The sequence below is a fragment of the Nelumbo nucifera genome, chromosome 3 (genome assembly GCF_055504915.1).
Source record: "Nelumbo nucifera cultivar China Antique chromosome 3, China Antique-T2T, whole genome shotgun sequence".
Taxonomy (NCBI): domain Eukaryota; kingdom Viridiplantae; phylum Streptophyta; class Magnoliopsida; order Proteales; family Nelumbonaceae; genus Nelumbo; species Nelumbo nucifera.
The window spans coordinates 25574092-25586634 of NC_142651.1; the positions used below are offsets into that span (position 1 = coordinate 25574092).

At 34.8% G+C, this 12543-nt stretch overlaps 1 protein-coding gene across 3 annotated transcripts in view; it reads left to right on the top strand.

The window, feature by feature from the left end:
• The first annotated feature begins 6319 nt into the window (after positions 1-6319).
• The window catches only part of LOC104594717 (Transducin/WD40 repeat-like superfamily protein), an 82966-nt gene continuing 76742 nt past the window's right edge, over positions 6320-12543 (top strand). For 2 of the 3 annotated variants that reach the window (XM_010255192.3, XM_010255428.3), the window contains exons 1-2: positions 6320-6621; positions 6720-6825. The gene's annotated coding sequence lies outside the window, so the exon portion shown is untranslated. Of the gene's footprint in view, positions 6622-6716; positions 6826-12543 lie in introns of all 3 variants that reach the window. The other variant, XM_010255262.3, reaches the window with a different exon arrangement.

Below are 12543 nucleotides of genomic sequence, written 5' to 3' on the forward strand. Positions count from 1 at the left end.
AAATACCTGACATATAAGATTTAATGAAAGAGAATGGGAGCTAATATATTATTATATAACAAATTAAAATAAATTGGTTTAGGTCAATAATCCTCTCCTTCGTCTATTTCCCCTTCATAGTTTTCTCCCTTGTGAATATCCATTATAATTATAAAATCTGATGTCTCTCCCACACGTGTTTTATTGGTTTTTACACCCTTTTCATACTATTCTTACCCATTGTAATTAGCCATAATAGACTTGCATCTCCCATACCATCACATTCTTTTGCATTTTTCTTCTCATCTTTCTTGGTGACTCTCATTCACTCTGGTGGTCCCATTTTTAAAAAGATGCATGCCGCATTTTTATGCTAAAAGGATTAATAGGAAGGAGCAAGGTTTTTAAAACCGAATCGTTCAAGGGTCTGGTTTGCAAGTTGAACGATTCGACCACTCGAACCGAATGGACAGCCCGTTTTGACAAAAAAAAATAAAAAACTGTCAAAAAACCGTTAGACGGTTCGAATAATTCAACCGCCCAAATCAGCGATTTGCTGACCAAATCAATGGTTTTTGGCCAAAAGATGGTTATGGGGTAAAATAGAACCGATTAGGTGATCAATTACCGATTTTTCTGGTCCAATCGTTCGGTCCGGTCTGAATTTGAAAACTATGGGAAGGAGTAACTAATCCCTCCTCCACTGGCACCTTCTACGCGTTTTTCATTTGATAATTTTTCCATATTTCCTTAATTTCTATCTTGATCTTTTATTATGTCTCTTAGATCTTTCTCTTGATTTACTTAACTTTATATTCTTCATTAATCTATTATCATGTGATAGTTTTATTTTTGGATTATGAACTCACCGGAGAATCACATCCCCACAAGGTTTAAAATGTTGAATACAATAAGCACGATAGATAGATGCCATATTGGTTGCATCATATCATACTGATTCTTATTAGTGGATACAGATTGGTACCCGTTGATAGTGGGAAGTACATATTAATATTGCACAATTGAAGAATGCTTTAACCATTTTTTTTTTTTTTACTTTCCAACATCTCTTTGTTCGTGCTGAAAATTTGTGGAGTTCCAACATACAAAATAATTACGGATCTCGCATAAAAGGAAGAGGAAAATTAATTAAAATCAAATTAAGAAGAGTGTGGATTAATAGATTGAGGAATGCTTGCACTAATAGATTTACGGATTGTTTTGTTTTTTAGAAACACTAAATTATAAATTATAAAAATAATTTAAATTTTAAAGTACTAAATGATTTTTTTTTGTGGAAACACAAAGAGAGCTATGCAAGCCCGAGGGTAGCTCTTCCCCACGAATAAGCTAAGCAAATAACCCTAAGCTCACAAGGAAAAGTATTGGAGGAGAATACAAGACCACTTAACACTTTACGAGCCAATCAATCCGTTGCATGATTCACCTCCTGATCATAAGCATGCCTAAAGACGATGTTAAGGTTGAACACGGAAGATAAGCTAAGGCACTCCTTGATCCTTGATGATGTTCTCCAATCTCCAAGGGGTCATAATAAGCTTAGAGTCTCCTTCAATGATGATGAGCTGATGTCTTAAATGATTTTGATGGTAGGAAAGAACATAATATATGTCCCCATGAATCCAAACAATTTATGGAAAAAAATGTCTTTTATTGATAATTAATAGAAATAAAAATCATAAAATATAAAATAATTATTTTTTAATCTAATTTCTTTTGGCATTAGACACTGTGGGCTCAATGGTGGGGATAAAACAAAATGTATGCTAAGCCCCTATAGATGCGAGGTTTGATCCCGTCCCAATTCAACTACGAGTCATTTGGCTAAATTTTTTAATTGCATATAATTAATCTTTTAAATTTTCTATCACTAAAGCTCGGTTTGAAAGGAATACAAATATAAATATGGACAGTATAAATACATTGAAAATAATACAAAATACATGATTTTGTACTCTACATATTTGCATGTGTACTCCTTTCAAACGGAGCCTAAAGATTTATTTATAAACTAATAGACAATCTCGATTTATAAGCATTTTAAGGAACTTTGAAGAGGGGAAAAAAGTACATGGAGTATATTTTGATATAAGAAGGTGAATATTTCTTCACTATACTACATGCTGCCTTGAAGTAGATCTATAAAAATTCAATTGGTGAAGTAGTTAGACAAGACCACCGACCCGATATATGTATGACTGACCAAGGTTTAAAAGAAATAAGACCTGATATAGAACTGTTTTGGCCACCTGTTCTCAGGTCAAATGGTCTGATCATCCGATTCAAACGGATGGTCCGTTCTGATTAAAAAAAAAATCAATAAAACATTGTCTGGATCGACAGGTCAAATGATCAAACTGCTTGGATCAGTAGATCGCTGACTAAATCAACAATTTTTTTTTACTCTAGACTGGTTTTAGGGTGAAATAGAACCAATTACCTAACCGATTCCTGAATCAACCAGTCTAACCGTCCAGTCCATTCCAATTTTCAAAACCATGTGAATGCTTGAGGAGTGAGGACTGAGCAAGGTGGTGATTGAGGAAGCTAGATTATATTGGTTTGTGGGGTGTGGCATGAAGAGATGGAAGTTGGAGGCCATGGGGACATTATGGAGTTCAAGCATGCATTTCATTTTCATGGAGCAGAGTTTTTAGAGTTAAATCAATCACAATTTCCTACTTTCATTCTTTGATTTTGTTTGGAGTTTGATGTAGTTTCATGCATCCTAAATCCATCGAAAATTTTCTTTTGAAATTGAATATGGTTATGTAAAACCCATTTTTTAAGTCGTGGGAAGAAGAGAATCAAATTGGTTAATTTTGACCCATGGGTTACCACGTACTGCATGCTACCACATTAAATTAATTATGTAGCTATTTTAAATTATGCCATAATACAACAATAATATAATATTAGGAGTTAAATATAATAACAACAACAACAATAATAATAATAATAATAATAATATCATGATAGAACATTACTATTATGCCCCTGTTTGATTTTACTTCTAAAAATACTTCTTTTAAGAGCTTAGACCACACATTAAGTGGTTATTAAGTGTTTGGTCAAAAAGTGGAGAATAAGTACTTTTGTTAAAATAAACATTTCTTAAAAAAGTGACTTGAAGTTAACTTTTTTTTTCAGCACTTCTTGGAGAAGTACTTATTCCAATAGAATGGGACGAACCAATCCCTTGTATTTTTTTAATACCCAAAATACCCCTGTGCAAGGGTTTTACCTCCCTCTCCTCTCATTTGAACATAGCGAATCAGCGGCACACCCAATTACAGGTCCACCAACGACGATTGGCAGTGAAGAAAAATGGTCAGCGGGCCTATCGTTTTGCCATTTTCTTACATTTTGTGAAGTTTTTCTTCATATTAAGCCATTTTTCTTGTGTTTTTTTTTTTTTTACTTTAAACTCCCATGTTTAAAATGTTCACAGGTCTGCAATTTGGAAGAGTTTAATGACGAAAGTCTCACCATCCAGCCACTAGCGTCAATGAGGTTAATTCGTCAAATTCCTCCCCTCCATGTGTGGTGTTTTTTCTTGTTTTTTTTTTGTATGATTATTTGTCTAATTTGAAAATATGTTGGCTTCATATGAGAAATCCTTTTTTTTTGTTAAAAATCATGCAAAAATATTTGTTGAAGTTTGATGAATATTTGGTTGCATTTTGAGTGAAGTGAGGGATAAAATTGTTATTTGTGTCAATATAAACACTTATGAGAAAAGTAGCTTATCAAACATCCCGACCCCAATAAGTGCTTAAAAACATAATAAGTGATTTGGTAAATGGGTCACTAAACAACCTTAAGTGGTTGTTAAAACAATTACTTCTTTAAAACAACCACTTATTCATCAAACAAGGCCTATAATTAATTACATAATCTTAATTTAAATCCATTTAAACTTAATTTAACTAAGTAATTGGTAAAAAATAATAAATATTTATACACATTTTAACTTGGAAATTATTAGAAGAAAGTTATATAATAATATAATACTAGTATTTAAATATGTTGTTCTAATTAACTATAATTAGTTATATAGTCTTTTAAAAATATATTAATTATTATAATTTAACATCATATTTAATTATAAATTAAAATCCATTTAAATCAGTTAACATTATTATATTAATAAAAAGTTAAAGTATGTAATAATCTACAATTTCATTTAATTGTAAGTTAAAATAGGTTTAACCTCCATTTTGAAAGACTTACATTAACAAAAATTAATTAATTCAATAGAGTTTAAATAATTTATCAAATTTAATTGATGTAAAAATGAAAGCAAATGAATAAATAACTTAAAATTCTATACAAATATAATATTAGGATAAAATATTTTATAATAATAGCTATAATGTTATAATAATTATAATATTTTCACTAGACTTGGACCAAGTTCGATCGATTAGGGGCATTCATGGTCCAGTTTGGAGAATATCTCAAACCAAAATAGTAAATTACAATTTGAAAATTTCTCAAACCAAACCAAACCAAACCATTTTTCTATAGAAACCAAACTAGACCAAACTATACTATCACAGTTTGGTCCAGTTTCTAATATGGGTTGGGCCATTCTTTTGGGCTTAACCCAGTTAGAGAGCAAACAAATAACATGCATACCTACATGAAATAAGAAATATAATTCAAATATCAAATTGAAAAGTTAATAAGCGTCACCTAGTAGCTATTACTATTATATATAAACTACATTCGCACTCAAACATAATCAGCTCCTTAACATGCAAATTACAAGTTAAAATTTGAATCAAACAACAATAATCTATGAAATGTTAAATGTATATATACCGATATACTTATATACATACATATACATATGTAATATGTTCAAATATATTTATTATATACATTAATAAATATATTTATTAATGATCTGGTTTAATATGATTTATGGTTTGGTTTGGCTTCTAAAATTTAAAAACCAAACAAAAAAATGCAATTTGAGTAATTCTCAATCCAAGCTAAACCATTTTTAAGGCCAAGTAAGGCCAAACCGCCAATTTTGATTTGATTTGGTTGTCTAGACCATATATCGAACATAGTCCGGAAGATTAGGTTTCTTTTCATTTTTTTTCTTCCACTTTTCTTTGTTTTTTATTTAGGTTGCATTTGTTCGAGATGTAAATTCAAATATTACACCATGGAAAAATGTGAACCGGTTTAATGATCGATACCGATTGATTTTGAAAATTTATACCAATCATGTTTGGTTTTCTATGGTGTAAAATTTCAAACTGGGTCTCAACGGAAAAAAGGTGAGCAAGCAATTTGCTTATGCAATGAATCTTACCGCTGCACAGTGAATCTTATGCAGTGCTTCAATGCGTATACTGACAAGATTTGCGTTGATATGCCACTTGCCGCCGTCGGAACTAGGTCTCGATGGAACTGATACGCCGCTCACCACTCACTGATAATGTCGAATCATAGTTCATTTATCGGTGAGGGGGATTTTAGGATTTGCGTTGATACGCCGCTCGTCGCTCACCTCTCACTGATACACCGGAGCTGGAGAAGATTTCAGGATTTACGTTATCTTCGTTGAGAGTTCTGTGTTCTTAGAAGAAGACAGTGAACAGGGCAGGTCATAGGTAGGAGAAGAGGGAATAGAAGAAGAAGGAGAAGAAAATAGAGAGAGAGAGAGGAAAAGGGATTTCGGCTGGAGGTGGGGAATGCGTTCATGACACTAGTTCACTATCTTCTTCGGTCGAACAAAGACATGCAGCTATTGGACAGAGGAGACGCGAGGTAACCGTTGGACATAGGAAGAGGAAGGTAAAGTTTTACAACGATTTTATGAATATAAACTTTCTACTTATTTTCGATGAATATACTGACAAGCATGGACTTTTATATCGATTGATGAGGTATATTAACACCTCTACCAAATACTGCAAAATCAAATCGGGGTGTAAAGTTTACCCCGATTCGATTTTATACCTCTACCAAACGCAGCAAAAATAAAATTAGTACAAGTTTATAACTTAATGGGAGACTTGCCATTTGGTCTTCTCCGCACACTTCAGTGATTTGTCATGCGAACACATGACGTGTTCGATTTTGATTTGTTATGCGAACATATGACGTGTTCGATTTTGATTAGAAGTGCACCCATGCCCACACCATTCGTAAGTCCAGGAGAATAGCTAAACGCCCTCAGCTGTTGTTGAGCGGGCTGTGGATACAATCAGAAGATTCTATGTTGGTTTTACACGTAATTGACAACTCTCATGTGCGGACATTACAAAACCCTTTCCCTCTCCCGTTCTCTTTCCCTCCCCTGTCGGTCCCTAATAAAAACGTCGCTATATATTAATTTTCAAGCAACGAAAAGTGAAGGCATATTTGCCGTTGGAGAAGAGATACACGAAAAACAAAAAAAAATCCAAAGAGCCCCGCTAAATGTTTTCTCCCGCGCAAACGAAACCAGTAACTTCTCTCGTCTTCCCTCAAACCGCACCAGCAAAAACCCTTTCAAAATCTTCTCTTTATTGATTCTAGGTTTCTAACCCTCTCTCCCATCGCATATTCGCATTTTCCTAATTTCTTCCGCAGCTGAGAAGCACCGAACTGAATTAAGAGGTAAGTCACGATTTCTTTCCCCCTTTCATCTTCTTCCTCTCATTCTCTCTCTCTCTCTCTCATTTGTTTCTTTTTATTCGTCCTTTTTTATGCAGCAGACCATCAAACCTTCTCTTTGCCGATTCTAGGTTTCCATCCCTCTCTCCCTCATCTCTTGCCACTCCTTCGGCAGCTGAGAACCGAACTGAACTCATCTCCGGCGAGGTAAGTCATCGATTTCTCTCTCCCCCTTTCGTTTTTTTTTCTCATTCTCTCCATTAAGCATGATGCCCACAACTGTATGTCCTGCCAGTAACCCCTCACAAGAAACCCTAGAATCTGTTAAGAGGCTCATTGATATTTTTTATAGATTTTTTTTTTCTGAAAAATTCAAAAAATAAGAATTGATTGCAGTAAGGAATACGTTCAGATGCTGTTTGTTTTTTTGCTTAAGACCACTTATGTTTGATCTGTAACATATTTCTGAAGACTATGGAAGTGTTCCTATATTTCTTTTGATCGTATATGAAAATTTGGCAACTTTTTCTTCCCTCTGTTTTGCTTCCTATCTTTATCAGTCCTTTTGAGTTGTTCTTGGTTGAATCGTGACTGGTTCGAGTAGATATAAATTTCAGAACATTATCACAACAATGCTGCCGATTGGTGATGATGTTGGAAGCATGGTTTCAGTCTCCGTTGATGTTTGAAGGGGCTGAAATTCTGTTTATTGCTTTGTGTTTGCTGCCAGAGTGTTTTGATTCAAAGGACTAGGAAAGGATCTTTTTTTGTGTCCCAGAAGATGTGTTTTTTGTGGGACTGTTATGTTTTGTCAGTGAATTGTAGATGGTGTTTTGAGTTTAGTATTTTATATGACTGCCCCCTTTGATCCTATATTTTTGTCTTTTGGCGTCATGGGGCTACACAATGGGGGGTAGCCCATCCCCCATTCCTTTACCCCCTAACTGGTGGCAGTGGGATTTGATCCCAGGTATCTGCTACAACTAGTCAGAGATCCTACCAACTGAGCCACCATCAGCTGGTCCTCTTTGATTCTATAGCTGGTTCAAGTAGTCAGTAGTGTTATTGGAATTTAAGAAGGTTCTAACATTCAGTCACTAAGTTATGTTGGATGGAAATAACTTTTTAGAGTGGTCTTAATCTGCCAAGTCGTCTAATGAAGGCAAAGGAAAACTAGGATATCTTACAGTAAAACTTACTGTTATGTCCTGGCTAATATGTTTTATGTAGTAGCATATGGCCAGGAATTACATGCTCTTGTGAACTTCCAAGGAGATATGGGATAGAGGTCATGCCACTTATTCTCAACCCCAAAATGCTGCCATTGTTAGAGTCTATAAACTAGGAGGGAGACTTGTAATATGCAGCAGGGAGAGACTAGAGAGGTTTATTGTTGTATATTTCTCCTCATTATGGGTTGTTTGGGAGGAGAGTGATCATTTGGAGGCACTAGAGTTGAGGGATCCACTTGATGCTAAGTAGTGTAGGAAATCAAATATTTGATTTCTCATGGCTGGGCTGAATATGTTGTGTTGGCTAAGTAACATGTTTGAACAATTGAACTCCTGGCTGGGATGAATGCTAATTGTGATTTTACCAAACAACACATTCTAAGCTGATATTCTCATTCCTACTCCTCAAATGTAGGAATGTGCCCCTCAGAGAACCATTTGGCTTCAACAAATTAAGTAGGATCTAACCAGAGCTTTCATCTGTCATAAGATCAAAATTAACATTATATGTGAGTTTATGTTTTTGAAAGAAGTTATATATATATATATATATATATATATATATATATATATAACCATATCCTTAATTTCTTCCATCCCTAATCCCAGGATGCATGAATTTAATCACAGAGGTAGAGCCATGTATGACTTACTGCTTCTTTTGCATAGGAGACGCAATATGATCTTTCTTCCTTTCTCATCTGTTCCTCAATTTCCTTGTAAACATCTAACTATCTAAGAGTGCAAGATATACCACTTTCATATATTCTGGTAGCTGATCAGTTTCACCAATATCCCACCTAAATACATGAATTTAGAATGATGGGAATGTCAAAGCAGAAACTCTGCAGTGACAATTTTACAAAATCCATCCAGTATGTGGTATTTACTTGAAATTAAATCCAACTTGTTACCTAAAGTTTCATACAGTAGTCAATAGATATTAGAGATGTATTGATATCAAACCTTTCCATTGCATCTGTAAAGAGCTGTAGTTCTTCAAATGTACCATGTGCATCATAAGTATCATCTAGTATTGAAGTCATTGCTATTACTTTGGTTAGAATCATCCGACCAAGAGAGTACTAAGGTTCTGGATACACTCCCATCATCCAAAAATAACACTCTACCACTCTGTTTCTAGCATATGGTATCTTTGATCCGAATTCTAAATCTTTCCATCACCTTTAATAAAAATAGATATAAACAAGCCTGAATTAGCTGAAACTTAATTACCTTGAGGGAGTAGACTGTGGAGGGGGAACAGTGAAAGAAATTAACTCACTCACCTTGATATTTGGCTTACCTCTGTGAGATGTAACGACTGTAATCGATTGAAGATTCAAGCCATAAACATTTTGTTGGTGGGTCTCTTCCATGTCTCTAGCAAGAGAATGTCATAACTATACATGTCTCTTGGGTAAATGCCTTAGCACCCAAACCATACTCTTTAAATTAAACATTTTGGTCAATTTTTCTACAAGGAAAAATTATCATAAAGCAAAATAATTTTTATAACTATTTAAGCCCTAGATAAAAAAAACTCCTTAAAACAAAGAAGAAACACTTTTGACAAACCAGTTTATGAGTCCATAGCTCTTTCCTGTTTAGTTGGTTCAACATAGCATTTGAATTAAACTAAACCCAACCTCATCCAATATAGAAACACAAGACAGAGATGGCAATCATGGATAGGTTGTTTAAAGAAAAAGAGGCGAGTGTTAACATTATAGGCAACATTTCATTAGTTTCTTTTTGTTTGGGATCTCACGGTGTACCTGCAAAAGGTCATTCAGTTGATAAATAAATGAGATAATGGCTTTGTCTCAAGGATACCTCCTTTTGCCATTTATCTTTCAATGGCAGTATATGTAGATGAATTCATCTTGGCTACAAAGTGACACATAGAAAATGAGTTTTATTATTCCTGGTCATATATCAGAGGGATTTTTTTAGAAAAAAATGAGAAGTCTATTGGAAGAAGTTCTAAAAGATTTTTGTTACTAAGATTTCCCTTCCAATGGGATTTCCACAGTTTTTTTCCTGTTCACTTGGCCATGTGCATGCTCTTTTGTGGGGATTTTTTGCATTCTTTTCTGGCTCTATATGATATGTGCAGTAATTGTGAATATATCCTAGTAGACCTGTTCAAGGGCTGGACTCGGGCTTGGTTTTTGCCAAAATTTGAATGGGCCTAGTGCAAAGATTGAGCCAAAAACAGTGTAAATCCAAGCCCGAAGCCTGGTCCATGATTAGGTCTATATATTAGGGCCAGTAACCCAGGCATTTCACATGCATAAATACATATATGAAGCATATGTACCTTTTTTGCAGTAGATCTAATTGCATTGATAACTAAATCTAAATTTTTTTCTTTGATTTGTAATAAACAATATTTTATTTAGTATATGTACGAAGGATATTTATAGAGGACATTAAACTTGAGAAAGGTCTTTATAGCTTACCACACTCCACACCCAAAACAACATCCTGCTGAAATACAAAACCACTTGGTCAAAACCATTAATATATCCTTCAAGGATATAATCTAATCCATCAAAAAATCATTTACACCATATAAACAGTCTTTAATTATTTTAAAAATTTCTGTTGGGCTAAAAAGATTGTTGTTATTTATCTAACGACCTTGCTAAACAGGCACAATAAATAATTAGTGTAATACCTTTGAATCCCTAAAGCGAAGGAACCAATTTAATATTCTTGGAATTGCATCAATCAGTGTTTTGTTTATTTCTTCCTCGTTTACTGCACAAACCACATTAGATGAGGGAGATTAAAACTTCTGATAACAAACATCTAGGATCTTGTAGCTGCCAATTCATTTAGTTGGCAAGGATTTGTATTCAACAACAAGAAAAGGGAAACTATATCTCTATAATGGTTTAAAAGATATCAACCTCCACATGCATACAAGTTGTCATTGTTTTTCTGGAGTATTGCCCTTGCATATTCCTCCAAAAAATCTTTTGTAGGTAACTCTCTTAGAAGTCCAGCCTACAAGAAGAAAGAAATGCCATAAAGCATAAAGAGATGTAAACCAAATTATCCTTTTGTCTAGGGATCTCAATGGGACAGATTCAATATAGGCTCACCTTATCCTATTCCTAATGCTAAGGCACCCACTACCAATCTCATGACCCAACTTGATGAAATATAATTACTAAATGTGCGTTGGTCTTGTATCAAACAACCATCATGGGAAAAGGAACAATGTTACCATCCTCAACTAGCTGATCGATTGAGATCAAATTTGTTGTAAGTTTAGGAACAAAGAAAGTTTTAGGTAGATGAAAGCAAGAATTGACAAATGTAGTCAAAGACAAATCATTGCAACCAACAATATCCAATTTCTCTCCATTATCAGTAATAATATGTTTATTCAAGGATTTGGGTTTAATGGACTGACCAGTGTGTGCCCCTGTCATATGGTTAGAGGCCTCAGAATCAATGATCCATAAGTGACTGGGAGAGGAACAATAACAGGATGACCACCCGAAAGACCGGTGGTTGAAAATGCAGAGGAAATAGCTGAGGATACTAGTTGCCACATTCTTTCTTTTGTAAGAGTCCTAGAATTTTCTTCCATTCCTGCTGAAGCTGTACTCCTTGTATCAACACCTTCAGTTGCCATTTGGAAAGCTGCTGACTCTTCTTAGAACTTGAACCATTCCCCTTTGCTGGCCGGGTAGGACAATCAGGAATAATATGCCCATGTTGTTTGTAGTAGGTACAAAATTTTTTCTTCCGATAGTGTGAGACAACAAGTCCATATTCCTTGCATTCATAGCACTAAACACGGGACAAGTCCTTCTTGGGCTTGGATTTATTCATCAGAAAGGTTGTCTTTGTTCCATAATCAGATTTCGACCTGAAGGTTGATTGAGTAATGAATCTAGTTTCCTCCTTGAGAAGCTCTCCCAAAACTGTGTCAAGTGTGGGAGGAGTGCCCCTACTGAGAATGTTGGACCTTACAATTTCATATTCAGGTCTCAAATGCATCAGAAAATGCATGATCTTCCTTCTATCGAAGTGTTCTTTTAGATTTTTGATGCAACAAGCAGAGGAGCTATTGATAAAAAAAAGCAGAGGTGCTTTCACCCATGTGAACTAGTTCATATTCTGTCCACAAATTCACGAAGCCAGCATAGTACTCCTGTATTTTCTTCTCAACCTGGCTGTAAGAAAATATCTCTGTCTCAATCAGATACTGATGAGAGATGTTGGACTGTTGGTACACCTTTTCCATATAGGTGAAAATCTCACTAGTAGTTTGATAACTTCTCATTGGAATAGCAATCTTAGTTTCAACAGAGCCAAGAAGCCAAGACACTACTTTGGCATTGTCGATCTTCTGCTGTTTCAGCCCCTTGGAATCAGATTCATCAGGTTGTTTTGTGGAACCATCCACAAATCCCCATAGGCCATTTCCCTCAACATAGAAATGGAACTAGAATTTCCAGAAGGCATAGTTTGTCCCATTGAACTTTATTAGTAGAATATCCCTTTTCTCCATGGCCATTTTAGCAATGAGTAAGCAAAGAAAACTAAGAAAGTAGAGCAGCTGAAGGTCCAAATGAATCCAAAACTTGATGGAATATGTGTGTCTAATCACACACCACATGGAGGAATCAAAATCCAATAAAGAAAACAACCACACAAGGTTTTCAAACTG